A 17,677-nucleotide genomic window follows, 5' to 3' on the forward strand; every position below is an offset into this window, starting at 1 on the left:
TGCCACCACGGAAGGGTGGCATTTTATTATCTCCATCTTATTTTAGGTATTTATTTTGGTTTTCAAATTACTTTAATTTTTATCACTGAAAGGGTGCCTGGCTCAGTCAGTAGAGCACGTGACTTTTGATCTCTGGGTCCAGAGTTTGAGCCCCACATTGGGCATGGAGGTTACTTAAGAAAAGAAAAGAAAAGAAAAGAAAAGAGAAAAAAAGAAAGGAAAGAAAACATGAATTTTCATTGCAGAAACAATACATGTATTAGCGTATGGATTGTAAATCGTATAAGCAATTTCCTAAGCATTTTAGGGTTTATTTGTTGGAAACCTGAATGTCATGTACCCCTCACTGTCCTCTGCAGTTAGAGCTGATGGTGTAGGCTCAGATTCCCATTATTTAGATAAGGAAACCAAAGCACATAGACGTTAATGAACTTGACCATGGTCACCTACCTGGAAAGTCTCTGAGTTTGGTTTAAACCTCAAAACCCAGTCATTACTTTTTGTGCCAGATTCCACTGCATGTGCTGCCTCTCGGGTCTCCAATGGCCCGGGAGGCTGGAGCAGTCACGCTCAACCCTGGCTGCACGTAAACCTCAGCGGGGAAGCTTTCACAGATTCCTGAAGCCTGAGCCCAAACTCCGGGGAATCTGATCTAATTGGTCTGGAGTTTGCTTCTGTTATGCAGGGTTGAAACACTGCCAGCACTGGTTGGGAGTCAGATCATGCCTCCCTTCCAAATATTACATTATCACCTGGGCTCAATGGAACATACTCCCATTACCACGCAATTGGGGACTCAAAATATAATATGTACATGAGTTCCCGATTGTTATCTTGGGCCCTGTGGAGGTGTGAGCTTATCCTGAAAGGCAAGGAGACGTTGAATAGGCTGGGAAGAGAGGTGTAGCCCAGCTAGAAGAAAAGACTCAGGAGACGCTTAATGCCAGGATAGAATTTCAGGAATATAAATTATTAACAAGAGGCTCTTTACGGAGGTCCTCTCTCAGCTTCTCTAACTGCCGGACTGTTTCCCTCCCTCCCTCGTCCACATTCCCAGCTCCTACTCACTGTCCACTTCGGTCAGAGACACGTTTCTTGACGCAGATACAAAGAATAAGCAGGAAAGCGCCCCAGGCCAAAGATTTGCTGGAACTAGAGGTCTCCCTGTGGAGGAGGGAGGGAGAGAGAGAGTTCCTGTTAAATTAATTCTTGCTTGTTGTCCCCTGCTTCTTGAACATGACATTGCCCTTAAATTGAACCATGGGGCCATGCTGTCAATGGGTCATTCTAAGCATAGGAAGACTGGTTGAGGCTCGTCTGTGGCTTTTCTGTGAAGTCACACTGCGCTTGCTTACCCTGCTCGCAGTGCAAGCACACAGCTGCTATTAGCACGAATCCTGGAGGCAGAACGGTATGAGGTTCATTCATCAGAAAATGCTGACCGAGGGCTGGGCTGGGCACCGATCGGGACATTAAAGGTGAAGCCGTGAACCAAGCAAAGAGCCTCTTTTCATGGTGCTCTCCAGAGGGCAAAGCGGAGCCTCTCTCAGGGGACACGGCTGATGGCAGAAGCCTCAAGAGGCTCCTCAAGGAAACCCTGGAGAGATGTTCTCCAGGTGTTGAAAGGAACAATTTTGACCCTGGAATTTTATATCCAGCTAAGCTATCTTTTAAATGAGGGAGGGAACTGAAGATAGTGTCAGGTACAGTAGGAGGCCCTCAGAAGATTTCCCACACAAAGAGCTGGTTTGAAGACAGTGTTGGAGGAAGTTCTCCAGCAAGGAGAAAAATAAGGCCAGAGAATGATTTGAGATATATGGCGTGGAAATAAGTTAGCCAAGAGCTTTGCTATGTAAAGAAAGGATGACAAAAAAAGAAAAGGAACATAAAAAGCCACGACCCAAATTCTAGGCACTACCAATAGCAGAAATGAAAAGACCAGAGCTAGTGAAACATATCTGGGATGTATCTCTTTAGGAGAAAAATAGATATTGATAACTCTAAGAAGTTAAATGGAGATGAGTATACATAATATGTATGAGGAATAAACCCCAGAAAAAAACCAAAAATAGAATGTATGCCTTTTCCAAACAGCAGAAGGAAATCTATTCTAGCCAACGAAAAGTGGAAAAGTAAAAAACAAAACAAGATGAAAGTATGAAATAGAAAATATGAAATTAGGGGCACCTGGGTGGCTCAGTCAGTTGATCGTCTGACTCTTGGTTTCTGCTCAGGTCATGATCTCGGGGTCTTGAGATCAAGCCCTGTGTTGAGCTCCATGTTCAGCGGGGAGTCTGCTTAAGACTCTCCCTCTGGGGCGCCTGGGTGGCGCAGTCGTTAAGCGTCTGCCTTCGGCTCAGGGCGTGATCCTGGCGTTATGGGATCGAGCCCCACATCAGGCTCCTCTGCTAGGAGCCTGCTTCTTCCTCTCCCACTCCCCCTGCTTGTGTTCCCTCTCTCGCTGGCTGTCTCTATCTCTGTCGAATAAATAAATAAAATCTTTAAAAAAAAAAAAAAAAGACTCTCCCTCTGGGGCGCCTGGGTGGCTTAGTTGTTGGGCGTCTGCCTTCGGCTCGGGTCATGATCCCAGCATCATGGGATCGAGCCCGGCATCAGGCTTCCTGGCTCAGCGGGGAAACTGCTTCTCCCTCTTCAGCTCCCCCTGCCCATGTTCCCTCTCTTGCTGTTTCTCTTTGTCATGTAGATAAATAAAATCTTTAAAAAAAAAAAAAGACAAAGAAAAAAAACTCTCCCTCTCCCTTTGCCCCTCCCCCACACACGCTTGCTCTCTTAATTAATTAATGAAAAAGAATCCCACACTAAGCTTACTGTAAGAGAGATATTTAGAGCAAAGGGATCTTAAAAATTGAAATAGAGATGAGAAAAGTAGAGTAGACAAGCAGGGACCAAGAGGAAGCCAAGGAAGCAAGTCTGGTAGCTAACAAAAGAGAAGAAAGCATCCCAAGAGATGAAAAGAAGCAGGAAAGGGAGAATAAACATGAATGTCACAGGAACATGACCGTGCACCCAAATACAGTGGCACACTAGAAAAATGAACAGCTGACAGAATTACAGGAAGAAAAAGATACACGAACGTTTCTAAGCATTAAAACACGCCTTTCAGAAACTATATCCCAAACAAGCAAAAAAACTAAGGAAAAATAAAGACGATATGAATAATAAGCCTGATCTGATAAATAGAGATAGAACTGCTCCCGTATCAGAATCTACATATATTTTTTAAAGTGCACGTAAAACAGTTGCCAGAATTGGCCCTGAACTAGATGACAAAGGAAACCTTGACGTTCCAAGAACTACAATCCTGCAGACTTGCTCTGACTACAATGTAAAAAAATTAAAAATCAATTCCAAAAGTTAGCGTAAAAAGTCCCATAGGATTGTACACTATAACGTGTCTGAATAACTCTTCAGATAAAAAGAAAAGTCATACGGGGAATTCTTAAGTACTTAAAACTAAGGGAACTCCCTTTGTGTCTGAAGGTGTCTACAGCTAGGGGCGTCCCGCCGGCTCGGTTGGTAGAGTGTGTGATTCTTGATCTCAGGGCTGTGAGCTCATGTTCCACATGGGGTGTAGAGATTACTTAAAAATAAAAACACAAAAATCTTAGCGGTATCTAAGGCTATAATTAGAGGGGAATTTACAGATATAAATATATTAATAAGAAAACCGGATGAGAGGCCCGACGGGCTCAGTTGGTAGAGCGTGTGATTCTTGGGGATGTGGGTATGAGCCCCACGTTGAGTGTAGAGATTACTTAAAAATAAAATCTTAGAGGCACCTGGGTGGCTCAGTCGTTAAGCCTCTGCCTTCGGCTCAGGGCGTGATCCCAGAGTCCTGGGATCGAGCCCCGTATCGGGGGGGAGGGGAGCCTGCTTCTTCCTCTCCCTCTGCCCCTGCTTGTGTTCCCTCTCTCGCTGGCTGTCTCTCTCTCTCTGTCAAATAAATAAATAAAATCTTTAAAATTAATTAATTTATTAATTAATTAAATCTTAAAAACAAAACAAAACAAAAACCTGGAACGGTTTATTCAATGAGCTGTGTTTAGCTGAAAATTTAGAAACAAAACAAAGTGAAATAATAGGTTAAGCCTAAAGGAGCAAGGTGGAGGGGCGCCTGGGTGGCTCGGTTGGCTAAGCATCTGCCTTCGGCTCAGGTCATGATCACAGGGTCCTGGTATCAAACCCTGTGTCCCCAGGTTGGACTCCCTGCTCAGCGGGGAGTCTACTTCTCCCTTTCCCTCTACCCCTCCCCCCTGCTTGTGCGCTCTCTCTCTTTCTCTCTCTCTCAAATGAATGGGTGAAATCTTGAAAGAAAAAAAAAAAGACTAGGGAAAAAAAAGACTACTGAACACTGCCTAAAACTCTGACTTCCAGAATTATGAGTAATAAAACGGCTGTATTCATTCACTAAGTTTTAGGGTGGTTTATTCCATAGCCATACATAATCGATGGGACTGATACAATAAGTAACGAGAAAAGAAGGACAGATATATCACAGTAACAACAGAAATTATCACGAATCTTGGAATTAACCTAAAAAATGCACAAAATCTTAACGAGAGGGGCGCCTGGGGGGCTCAGTCGTTAAGCATCTGCCTTCGGCTCAGGGCGTCATCCCGGAGTCCTGGGATCGAGTCCCACATCAGGCTCCTCCGCTGGGAGCCTGCTTCTTCCTCTCCCACTCCCCCTGCTTGTGTTCCCTCTCTCGCTGGCTGTCTCTGTCAAATAAATAAATAAAATCTTGAAAGAAAGAAAGAAAGAAAGAAAGAAAGAAAGAAAGAAAGAGAGAAAGAAAGACAGCTAATAGAAAAAAATCAATGAAACCAAAATCTGGTTCTTTGAGAAGATCCAGCGGCACCGATCGACAAAAAAGAGATGGAAATTAGCAGTATCGGGGGTGAGAGTTGACATCCCTACAGATTCTACAGATACTAAGGGGATCATAAGGGAGTTCTTTGAACAACTTTATCCCAATAAATTTGATAACTTAGATGAAATGGACAAATTTCTTGGAAGACGCAAACTGCCCAAGTTCTCTTAAGAAGCAATAGACAAGCTGAATGGCTCTACGTCTACCAAAGAAATAGAACCTGAAGTTAAAAATTGTCCCACAGAGAAAACTTCCAGGCCCAGGTAGCTTCACTGGTGAATTCTCCCATGCTTAAGGAAGATCTAACACCAATTCTGTACAAACTCTTCCAGAAAATTGAAAAGGAGTACTCTCCACCCCATTCCATGAGGCCAGCGTTACCCTGACGCTAAATCCAGACATCTGCAAGGAAAACAACAGCAACAAAAACTACAGACCTACATCCCTCGTGACAAATATCCCTCTTAACAAAATTTTAGCAAAATGTTCATAGATAAGATGACTTGGCAATTCCAAAATGGCAGTCCTCTCCCAAATTCATCTATAAAATAGGCAATTCCATTACAACTGCCAGCAGGATTTTTTAAAAGTAAAATTGTATTGAAGTGTAACATTCATACAGAAAACCATACCAATCATACCAACACAATGAGCTTTTGCAAAGTGAGTAATTCTATATAACCATGATGCCGATAAAAGATCAAAGCATTACCAGTACCTCAGAAACACTGCTTGTCCCCCCGTCACCCTGCTAACTAAAGAATAGCTTTGTCTGTTTCAAATTTTATGTATACGGAGTAGGGATAGGGTATAAAAGGAAAACATATAACTGAAGAAATAAGAGTAGCTCCTTGATGGCGATTTTGATGTGCCGTGAATTAAGGGGTAAGATTAACTTCCTCGTTCCACCTGAAGTCTCCAAACACCTACAAAACAAACCAACAGGAAACATAAAGACTTCCGGTGAATCTAGCTTACCAGGTCTAGACATGTCTGAATTCCAGTGGTAGACCCAATTCCAGGGTCAAACTATTTCCATCTCCCTCCCCCCCGCCCCAGCTCCAAATAGAACCGAGTCCCTTTGGGGACTAAAAATACCCTCAGCTGGGTGTTGGACTCCCATTTCTTATGGCAGGGCTCTTCTCGTGACCCGGGTTGCTCATCCGCTAAAGGGTTGACTTGTCCTATCGAACTCACAAGGATTTGAGGAGGAATGTCAAAACGGAGTAAGGTATGTTAAAACAACTTACGAAGGATTATTAAAAATAAAAGCCGTCAAGGGGCACCTGGCGGGCTCAGTCAGGGGAGCCAGCGAATCTTGATCTCGAGGTTGTGAGCTCCAGCCCCGCACTGAGTGTAGAGACTACCTTAAAAAAATAAAATCTTGGGGCGCCTGAGGGGCTCAGTCGGTTGAGCATCTGACTTCGGCTCGGGTCGTGATCTCAGGGTCCTGGGATTGAGCCCCACATCGGGCTCCCTGCTCAGTGGGGAGTCTGCTTGTCCCTCTGCCTCTGCCACTCCCCCTACTGTGCTCTCTCTCTCTTTCTCTCAAATAAATAAAATCTTTAAAAAGAAAAGAGGGGCGCCTGGGTGGCACAGCGGTTAAGCGTCTGCCTTCGGCTCAGGGCGTGATCCCGATAAAAAATAAAAATAAATAAAAATAAAAGAAAAAAGAAAAAAAGAAAATCTTTAAAAAAATAATAAGACCATCATAACTATTATTTTAAAGGAAAAATTTCCGAGTGATTCCAGCTAGATTTTTTAAAAATCTTTAAGTTATATGATTTTTTTTTTTAAGATTTTATTTATTTATTTGACAGAGATAGAGACAGCCAGTGAGAGAGGGAACACAAGCAGGGGGAGTGGGAGAGGAAGAAGCAGGCTCCTAGTGGAGGAGCCTGATATGGGGCTTGATCCCATAACGCCAGGATCACGCCCTGAGCCGAAGGCAGACGCTTAACCGCTGTGCCACCCAGGTGCCCCTATATGATTATTTTTTAATGTGAAATATTTAAAAAGATGTAAGAAGTATTTTGATTTGTGGGAAAAGAGGAGCCCCCAAATAGTACTCTTCAGTGCCATGGTTTGTGTGTATTACTTATTTATGTGTTAAACTTCAGATTACGTGTAATAAACCGTCTGTGGTACAACGCTATTGATTTCCCTGCATTAGAAGTTGAATTAAATGTGCATTACTCTGGGGTTGGTCACCATGAGGGAAGCTTAAGAAGTTTGGAGGAAGAGTAAGTGAAGACCATTAAAGCTCTCTAGGCCCCGTCTCCCATTGATCCCTGTCACCCTGGGGAAGTCTTACTGCAATTCGGTCCCACGTACATCCTGGTCTTAATGTTCCTCTAATGGTACCTAATGGCAGCTTGGCTACATCCCTTGCACTATAATAAAACAGCTGCCTTCCCCAACCGCGTCTCAGCCGTGCTCTAGAAAGCGTAGGGCTTCTGAGTATATCTCGGGTACAGTACAACATTCCTCAGTGAGCCTTGCTTCATGTTTTCATTAGCTCCTTTATTCATGGAACTAACATTTATCGAGTATTTACACTGTTCTAGGCATTTAGCCAGTTGTAGTCTTTGTCACCAGATCGCAATACTCATCTGTGATCAGTACTTGGAAGTGAATTACTATCCACTTGTTGTCCTCAGAGCATTATTAAGATATTGGGAGAAGTAAAGAGATGCAGCTCCAGCTTGAATTCCCCCCCCTCCATGACCTTCCGGTGGGGTGACCTTGGTCCGATGATCTTTCAGAAATAATTGAGCTTTTCTTTGTGCCCTCGTGTGTGATGGGTGTGTATAAATATAACATATACGTTTGAAGAAAATTACGTTTATTGGGTGTAGCACAGAAAAGTTTGGTATGAAGGCTTATGACATCAGCGTAGTGAATTATTTATTAGAATTTTCTGTATTCTTGGGGGCACCTGGGTGGTGCAGTCGTTAATCGTCTGCCTTCGGCTCAGGGCGTGATCCCAGGGTCTTGGGATCGAGCCCCACGTCAGGCTCCTCCGCTATGAGCCTGCTTCTTCCTCTCCCGCTCCCCCTGCTTGTGTTCCCTCTCTCGCTGGCTGGCTCTATCTCTGTCAAATAAAAAAATAAAATCTTTAAAAAAAAAAAAAGAATTTTCTGTATTCTTACAGACATTTTTCTTTTTCTTCCAAATTAAAAATGTGACTAGACTGCATTTAGGTCTTGTTTAAATTCATTTTGCCCAGGGGTGGGTGGGTGGCTCAGTCAGTTAAGCATCTGCCTTCGTCTCAGGTCATGGTCCCAGGGTCCTAGGATTGAGTCGCGCATTGGGCTCTTTACTCAGAGGGGAGCCTACTTCTCCCTCTGCCTGCCGCTCCCCCTGCTTGTGCGCTCTCTCTCTCTCTCTCTCTCTCTCTCTCGCTCTCTGTCAAATGAATAAAAAAAATCTTTTAAAAAGATGTAATTTCACCTGACACTCTATGACATTTGAGCTTCAAAATCTATCTTTAGCTCTTGAATATTTCCCGCTTCCCTTGATTCTTTGCTGATTTCTCCTATTTTATGGGTTCTGTGTTCCCCTTCCGGGATTCCTATTACAGGTCCCTTGAGTCACAATTCCAAAATCCTAAGATCTTTGAAAAACAACACTTACTTGGCAGTAAACCCTGACCCAACATGATGTGAAACTATTTATCGTCTTTCTTTAGTTCCCTGGCTGTGTTGCAGAAGAAACATAGTATTTTTGATCAGAAAGCGCCGACACAGACCCCACTTGGGGGGGGGGGGGGGTTTTTTTCCATTTTTTTAAATGGTCGCTAGAACGCCCCGCACGCTAAATCCTAAAGCTCATCCTAAAAGCACCAGCCTTTCAAGGAAGGGGCTGTTGGCCTGCGTGTCTACCTCAGATCCCTGAACAAGCCCCCCGCCCCACCATTCGTGCTTCCGTAGTTTTCAGATTGATCCTCTGAGTTCTAGAGGAACCTCCGAGGTTTGTCCTCTTCCCTGAGTGTCCGGCAGCTCTGCCTCCGTGTAGTGTTTCGTTTGGCACGTGTACTTTGCTTCTCCAGGAAAATAGTCTCTGATCTCGAGGGATCCTCCCTTGTGACTTCTTGCTCCGTACGTGCCCTTCCGTGGGGCTGGACGAGACCCCCAGCGTTGTGCACATGCGACAAACAGAAATGCAGCTGGAAGCGGCCTGAGCGAAGAGGAGACTTTGCAAAGGAACCGTGGGGAAGCTGACAGGCTGAAGGACGTCTCGGGAGCGAGGATGTCTCCAGGGACCTCCGAGACAGACGAGAACCAGGGTTTCATGCGGCCACGTCATTCTCTCTCTCTCTCTCCCTGTTTAACCTCACTGGCTTCATTTTCTCCTAATGCAGTTGGATTTTTGCCCTCTGGTTAAAAACATGAACACCAGCAACACCAAATCCATATCCGTTCAGCTCCATAACCGAAGAGGCAATAGAAGGTCTCTCTTCTGGCGTCAGGGAATCTTTACAGGGATGGACTCACTGGGGGAGCCTGGGTGTCCTTCCCAGACTGTGTCCATGGATGAGGCCAGTTAGCAAAGGATGTGAGGGAGGGATGCTGAGCAGATTAAACAATTATATCCACGGCATACATTTTCTAAAATGTTGCACACACGCACTGCACGATGGAGAATCCCCCCGATTCTCCAGGGCGGGCCTCCTCTTTCGACTGGCAGCATCTTCTGATGGACACAGCTATGTGTCCGCGTTTGCCATTTGGGAGAAAGCCCGCTGGCCGGCCGCGCCCGGTGCAGCTGTCTGCTCAGAAAGCCCCGCTGTGCAGCTTCCTGCTTGCTGCACAATAGGGCAGGGGAAGGGTTCGGTCAGGGTCTGCCTAGCACCAATTCCAGAAGCATCTCAATGGCAGCTTTTACAGAGCATCTGTCAGGTTTCTGTTTGTTATGAATAGTCGCATCCCCACTCCACTGCCTTAAGAGATCAAGAGGATTTATTGGATCCTGTAACTAGAAAAGTCCGTCACTGGGAGATGGTCAGGGCCAGGCTTCCGGCTTTGGTTCTTGGCATTCCCTGGGCTGCCCTTTCCCTTGAGTGGGATTCATCTTCTACTGGTAGCCAGTTGTCCACACAGTTCTAACCCTCACCTGAGAACATCCAGAGGAAGGCAGATGGTCTCTTCTGGCAGGTATCTCTGCAGCAGAAGGATGTAACTTTTCCAGAAGCTTCCAGCAAACGTCTCCTTACATCGTATTGGCTCCCCTTAGTTACTAACACTTTTGTAAATCCATTTCTGTGTCCAGGGAAATATGTGTTAATTCCCTGGATTCCTGAACCAACCAATAGCAGGGAGGACAAAAATCCCCTTAGACCCAGCAGGCCAACACCCGCGGTGGGGTGGGGGTGGGGGTGCATGAAGTCAGTTCTTCCTGAAGCACATGGGCTGTGTAAGGGAAGATGGGAACCTGAGGGAAAGCTGGGGTGCTGCTGGGAAGGAGGAAGTAGGTGTAGGGTAGGAAACCCACGAAGAGCACTATACCTGGTTTCCAAGCCTGATAAAAGTCCTCACCATTTTAAACTCTATTGGAGGGGCACCTGGGTGGCTCAGTAGGTTAAGCATCTGCCTTCAGCTCAGGTCATGATCCCAGCGTCCTGGGATTGAGCCCCACATTGGACTCCCTGCTCAGTGAGGAGCCTGTGTCTTCGTCTCCCCTGCTGTTCCCTCTGCTTGTGCTCTCTGGCTCTATCCATCAAATAAATAAATAAATCTTTATTTTAAAAAAACCCACAAAAAACTCTGTTGGAAATTTCTCATGAGAATCTGGGAGGGTATAAATTCGAGGCTTATAGTCACCATGCTATTTTTACCCCCAAACTCTGAAAGCCCACCCAACTCAAGCCCTTACAGATAAGGAAACTGAGGCTCAGAGAGGAAAGCAGCTGCCCATGGTCACACTGTGGCCATAGTGGGCTGCAAGGTCATTTAAACCTTCCCGGTTCTTTTTCTGAGACCCATCTGTTAATTTCATATGTGAACTTGGCTAGGTCATGGTACCAGATATTTGGTCAAACGTTATTCTAGATGTTTCCGTGAAGGTATTTTTTAAATGAGATTCACATTTAAATTATTAGACTTTGAGTATGTGAGATTACCCTCTGTGGTGTGGGTGGGCCTCATCCAATCAGTTGAAGGTCCTAGTAGAAAAATGACTGACTTCCCCAGGAGAAGAGGATATTCTGCCATCAGAATTTGGCATCATGTTGGGTTGAAGCTCCCATCCCTGGGTCTCCAGCCTGCCACCTACCCTGCAGATTTTGAACTCACCGACCTCCACAATCACAATTGAGCCAATTCCTTATAATAAATCCCTCTGCCTAGGCACACCCTATTGTTTCCATTTCTCTGGAGAACCCTAATTGATACACCGGCATAAGTTCTCTAAAGATCCAGCTTAGGGGTGCCTGGGTGGCTCAGTTGTTAAGCGTCTGCCTTCGGTTCAGGGCGTGATTCCGGCGTTCTGGGATCGAGTCCCACATCAGGCTCCTCCGCTAGGAGCCTGCTTCTTCCTCTCCCACTCCTCCTGCCTGTGTTCCCTCTCTCGCTGGCTGTCTCTCTCTCTGTCAAAAGATAAAATACAATCTTAAAAAATAAATATATAAATAAAGATCCAGCCTACTCTTTATCCTAACTCGGGACCCAGAGCTTCATTTTAAGAAATACTATTGTAGGCGCCTGGGTGGCTCAGTCAGTTACGCGTCTGTCTTCACTTAGGTTGTGATCCCAGGACCCCGGGATCAAGTCCTGTGTCGGGCTCCCTGCTCATCAGAGAGCCTGCTTCTCGCTCTGCCCCTCCTCCCATTCATCCTTTCAATCTCTCCCTCTCTCTCTATCTTAAATAATAAATAAATAAAAATCTTTAAAAAAAAGAATAGTATTTCTTTTTTTTTTTTTTTAAGATTTTTATTTATTTATTGAAAAAAGGTGTTAAACAGCGAGTATAGGATGATTAAATAACTAGTTTCAAGTTAGGGATGAGTTAGTGGAGTGTACAGAGAATTGTATCAGGGATTTTCCCCACCGTACTGAGAATGTAACAACAAAAACTGGGTTGCCCCATGAAGAACAAAGGCAGGCGTCAAACATCAACAAGGATCCTTTTCTCCCTGCTCTGTGTTTTTCTGTTTGGGGCAATTTATCCACGTGGTCAGGATCTGCTCTATTTCCCTTCAAGCTCCCTGTGGTTACCCCATGGGCTGCCCACATCATTCCCCCCAAACAGTATCCCATTCTTCTCTTGGGGCATTATCCCTTCCCCACCGGAGGTGGGTACTTGTGATGTTCCCATGTGGGAGCTCCAGGAGCCAGACCTGACTCTCCGGATTCCGGTTCAGCCAGGGTGTGATCTCCGCTCAGCCAACCAGGTGCTCTGTCCTGGGGCTTGGAATCTTGCACAAGTGACGTAAGACGAAGAGGGGAAGGTTGATCCTATCGGTTGCAAATGAGGTGGAAGAGGAATTGATTGGTATTTCGAACAGATTTCTCCCATTATGAGACCATTTCTGGACTTCCTGTGAACTCCACTGAGCTTCTTGGCCCTCCAGACACCCTTGGTTCCTGCTATTTTCAAGTCTGACTCCCGGGTTCCCGTCCATGCTGACAGCCCCTGTGAGCCTTTGCTCAAGTTATCCAGAATTGGCTTCTGTAACTGGCGACCCAGACCCCTGACCAATCACAGCTGCCTAAGGTTCTGGGTTTTTTGTTTTTTGTTTTTTAAGATTTTATTTATTTATTCGACAGAGATAGAGACAGCCAGGGAGAGAGGGAACACAAGCAGGGGGAGTGGGAGAGGAAGAAGCAGGCTCATAGCAGAGGAGCCTGATGTGGGGCTCGATCCCATAACGCCGGGATCACGCCCTGAGCTGAAGGCAGACGCCTAACCACTGTGCCACCCAGGCGCCCCCTAGGTTCTGTTTTTGACTCAGCTTCTAACTGCGTGATAAGTCGTTGTTCTTCCAAGAGCCTCAGTGTCCCCCTATGTAAAATTAGGGAGTGAGACTAGACTTGAGTTCTGCAAATCTTCTTCAGCCACAAAAAACTTTGCAAAAACAAAATCTTCCATATAGGAGCAAATCGATCCGAGAGCTGATCGGCACTGCTCTGGCCAAAGGGTTTCAAAGCTCCAGAATCCTGTCGTCTTAGCTCTTTCTCAATAGTAGCAGCACTGACTTCTGCTCTGATACATAATGGGAAAGGATTCCACTTCCCCTCTCCCATCGCAGCAGAAGATAGCCTGGGTCCACTTCACGAACTCAGGGAGGCATCAGGTCGGCAGTTTCTCATTAACAAAGACTCGTTTCTTCTTGAAGAAACGTGCTAAGCAAATGTCTGTGAAATGTTTAAACACACACACACACACACACACACACGCACACACGGAATCAATGCGACCGCCACGTTTTCAGAGCACTGAAAAAATTTTAAAATCTTTATTTTAATTCCAGTGTAGGTAACATACAGTGTTATACTAATTTCAGGTGTGCAATATAGTGATTCTGCACAATTCTCTGCTCGGTGCTCCTCACAACGCGTGCCCTCCTTAATCCCCGTCCCCTGCTTCCCCATCCCCCCACCCACCTCCCCTCTGGTCACCATCAGTCTGCTCTCTAGAGTTAAGAGTCTGTGTTTTGGTTTATCTCTTTTTTTCCTTTGTTCCTTTGTTTTGTTTCAGAGCACTTTTTAGTGTGGAGAGGGCGAAAGAAATCCACGAAAAGCAAACAACAAAAAAGTATGAGAGTGAGGATGTTTTTCTGCTCTCTTTAAAGCATTTGTGCATGTATGTCTCGTGCACTTTAGATTATTTTACTGGGTCTTTGAGGGATAGAATTGGGACTTCCTTCACGATAAATACATACCTTAGTACGTTTTGTGGTAAAACAGAACTAGTAGAACTTCCACCATTAAGATCTGATGTATTTAATAGCATGTGAGGTATTCAAACACTATCCCTCCCCTTGTCCAAGTACTGTGCTATCTCAGATATTTCCAAACGACTCTCTGGAAGGGTATTCTTTATGATTCCTGCTTTATAGCTGAGGTCAACGAGGCTCAGAGAGGTTAAGCAACTTACCTGAGCTCACACAGCTAGTACATCGCCACTGACTGCCTGGCTCCAAAGCTTATGTTCTTTCACATATGACTCTATTGTTTAAGTAACCCCATGCACGGGGATCTTTTAAGTGTGGAGTAAGTTGACCATATAGTTCGGTGGTCATTCGGCTTTCTGATCTAGGGACACCTCAAAGGGAAGACCTATAACTCCTGGCTGAAGAAGCACCAGAGACCTCTGGACACCTCTCCTGGCCCCCAAGTGCCTTTGCTGGACTCTAGCAGAGGTGGTTCTTTAAAGGGGCAATCCTGTTAGCAGTGGGCAGTCTTCTCTTCTATAGTCTGCGGAAATTCCCTCCGGGAATGCAAACTAATTTTTTTAAAAGATTTTGCTTCTTACTTACTTACTTGTTTATTTTAGAGACAGAGAAAGAGGCAGAGGGAGAGAGAGAATCTCAAGCAGACTCCCCACTGAGCACAGAGTCCGGACTCAGGACTCGATCCCACGACACCGAGATCAGGACCTGAGCTGAAATCGAGAGTCAGATGCTCAACAGACTGAGACACCCAGGTGCCCCAAAGCAAACTGATTTTAAAAACAGTAGCCAGGAAGAGGAATTTGCAACGAAGAAAGACCTTTTGTGAAAACGAATTCTCTGAAGATAATTATGGGATTAGGGGATATGAGACAGGAAGATAATGATGACCTGGCACAAATAATCCTAATTTCTGTTCTTGGTTATCGACCACGCTGTCTGTGTCAGCTGTTACCATTTCTAATGATGATGGTTCTCTACAGGTAATCCAAAGGGTATTTGCCCCAAAGGAGTTCATCCATGTGTGCACATCCGTGTTTTATCAGGAGATAATGCATTTCTAGGTGCTGGTCCTGAATATGCCACTATGTAACTGAGTGGCCTTGGGTGAGTTACATAAACCCATTGGGCCTTAGGTTCTCCTTCTGTGAAGTGAGGGATTTAGATGAGACACTCAGTAAACTTCAGCTCTAAAATTCTAATTTTGCTGGTTGCTTTGAAGGACTTTAGGGCCATGCAATCCCATGTGTGCCCAGCAGAGGTCAGAAGATGTCACCAAAAGCTCTGAGGTCGTCAATAATCCGGTTTAGCATTGTAAATTTCATTTTTCTTTTTTCTTTCTCTCTTTCTTTTTCTTTCTTTCTCTTTCTTTCTTTCTTTCTTCGTTCTTTCTTTTTTTCTTTCTTCCTTTTTTTTTTTAAATAGTTTCATGGTAGCCCCTATTTTCCATTTTAGGTACCTGATTTTTACAGTTAGGCCAGACATAAAAGCAGGCGTTTTTCCTGAAAGAGTAAAGTAGAGATGCATTGTCTGCTTCAGGCTTCCTTGTCAAATGTAAACCATTTCCCTGCTGGTTAATGCCTGGTGCGTGAAGGTAACTTGTCCGACAGAAGGTGACATGAAGGACTAGGGGCAGTTTTATACTTCGAGTAAGTGTGAACAGTAAACTTGCTACAGAAAATTCCGTGTCAGGGGCACCTGGGTGGCTAAGTGGGTTGAGCGCCTGCCTTTGGCTCTGGTCACAGTGTGGTCAGGCTCCCTGCTCGGCGGGCAGTCTGCTTCTCTCTCTCCATCCGCCTCTTCCGCAGCTCATGCTCTTTCGCTCGAATAAATAAATAAAATCTTTTACAACAAAAAATAGAAAAATTTCATGTCATCAAAACTCTTTCTTTATAACAAAAGATTCCTGAATCCTATCTAATGACCTATTTATTTTGAAACATATTTACCTCAGCAAAATTCTTTTTTCTGGTTTTGGTTTTTAACCCCCTTACTGAGATATGACAACATGTAACACTGTGAATGTTGACGACACATAAGTTACTGAACACGTATATGGGACACGGTTGTCACAACGAGGTTAGTTAACGCGTCTATCACCTCACGGAGTTAAAATCTGGGAAGTTTTTGTCACCATGGAGTTTAACCAATATTTCTCTCTCTCTCTTTCTCTCCTGGTTTCATCAGAAGAATTATTTGGGAAATACACCATCACAGAGATAGAGGCCTCTAATAAGTATTTAAATATGATAAGCATTGTTTTTTTAGGCAGAAACCAGACGGCTGGTTTACGTATACATTGAGTCAAGGAACTGGGAATTAAAGAAAGGCCTGCAGCCAGGTCAGACCCAACCCAGCCGTTGAAAGAGAATGTAACACAGACAGAGGCTGCTGGTTAAAGGTTTGAGCTCTCGGTAAGACAGACCTATATTCGGACCTTGCTATCGTTCCTTAACCTCCCCAGAGATAAACTCTTCCTTTCCTTTATCTATAAAATGAAGATAGTGATAAAGCCACAGAAGAATGTCGTGAGGATTAAATGAGATAATACGCGTGAAGCATGTAGCCAAGCGCCAGCCACGTAACAAAGGATCAGTAGGTGAGAGCAACCGTCGTCCTAGTCATTTGGGAGGAGTCCGTGTTTACCCAGATGAAAATCACCAACGCCTTTCTCTTGACTCTCCCAGACCAGGTTCCACGGCCCTCTTCCCTGCTTCAGCCGTCACAGCAGAGAGGTCCCGACTTGGCGCCCGACTGGGTGACAGGCACCACCGTCCCCACGGTGGGCACCTCACAGGTGCGGCCAAGGCCGCTGGATGCCCAGCGCCCTTTACAGCCCTGCCACCCGGCAGCCGCTGCTGGAGACCTTGCCTTCTAGAGGGCAGGACCTTCTCCCGCTCCCAAGCCTCACTCTCAGAGGCAAGGCTGGGGCGAACTCTCCCTCCCAGCGGCCCACTCATGGCCTCTGGGCCTTTGTTTTTTCTCTAATAGAGCACTTAACTTTTCTTCTATACAGCACTCTTTTAGCTGATTATCATTACTGTTTTTTCCCCTAATTTGATCAACTCCTCTAGGAAAGGCCTGGGGCCCTGTCTCCCGATGGTAGACCCACCACCCAGCCAGGGAGGATGGGCTGCGTTATGAGGAGAGCCAAGGCCATGAGGACCAGGGGAGACCTGTGTCTGTCCTGCAGGAGAAAGCTGTGTCGTGCTCTGCTTGTATGGTAAGTGTGTGGGCCGACCAGCAAGCGGGGCCGACCAGGGGCTGGGGCTCCTCAGAAGGCCAGAGGGGGCGCTGTGAGGGGCGCGATTGAACAGAACACTCCAGATTGGATGTCGCCTGCACTAGGGACAGGGACGGAGGTGGAGCAGGGGTGGGACCCTGCTACCATCTGCCCACATTCCAGAGACCATTCCACGGACCCAGGCCAGTCGCTGAGGGGCCTCCCAATGACCCATGTTCAAAACCAAAAATTGAGGGGTGCCTGGGTGGCTCAGTCGGTTAAGCGTCTGCCTTCAGCTCGGGTCATGATCTCTGGGTCCTGGGATCGAGCCCCGCATCAGGCTCCCTGCTCAGTGGGGAGCCTGCTTCTCCCTCTGCCCCTCCCCCTGCTCATGCTCCCTCTCTCATGTAAATAAATAAACTCATAAAAACACACACAAATTGAAAGCTAGATTGTGTTTCCTTAATTCCTGCCCTCTGACCAAAGCTCAGAACTCCCCGGAAAGGGTTTAAACTCTTGGGGTTTCTGCTTACTCAAATGGAAAGAAAGTGGAAGGAAGTGTTGATTCAAAGAGAAACTTTCTGCTTCCGTCTGAGAAGGACTAGATTCTAATTCTGACTCTGGCGAGGGTCTTGCCTGCACCCGGCCAAGCTCTTTGCGGCTCTGCCCTGGG

Source organism: Ursus maritimus, unplaced genomic scaffold (genome assembly GCF_017311325.1).
Source record: "Ursus maritimus isolate PB19 unplaced genomic scaffold, ASM1731132v1 scaffold_24, whole genome shotgun sequence".
NCBI classification, from domain to species: domain Eukaryota; kingdom Metazoa; phylum Chordata; class Mammalia; order Carnivora; family Ursidae; genus Ursus; species Ursus maritimus.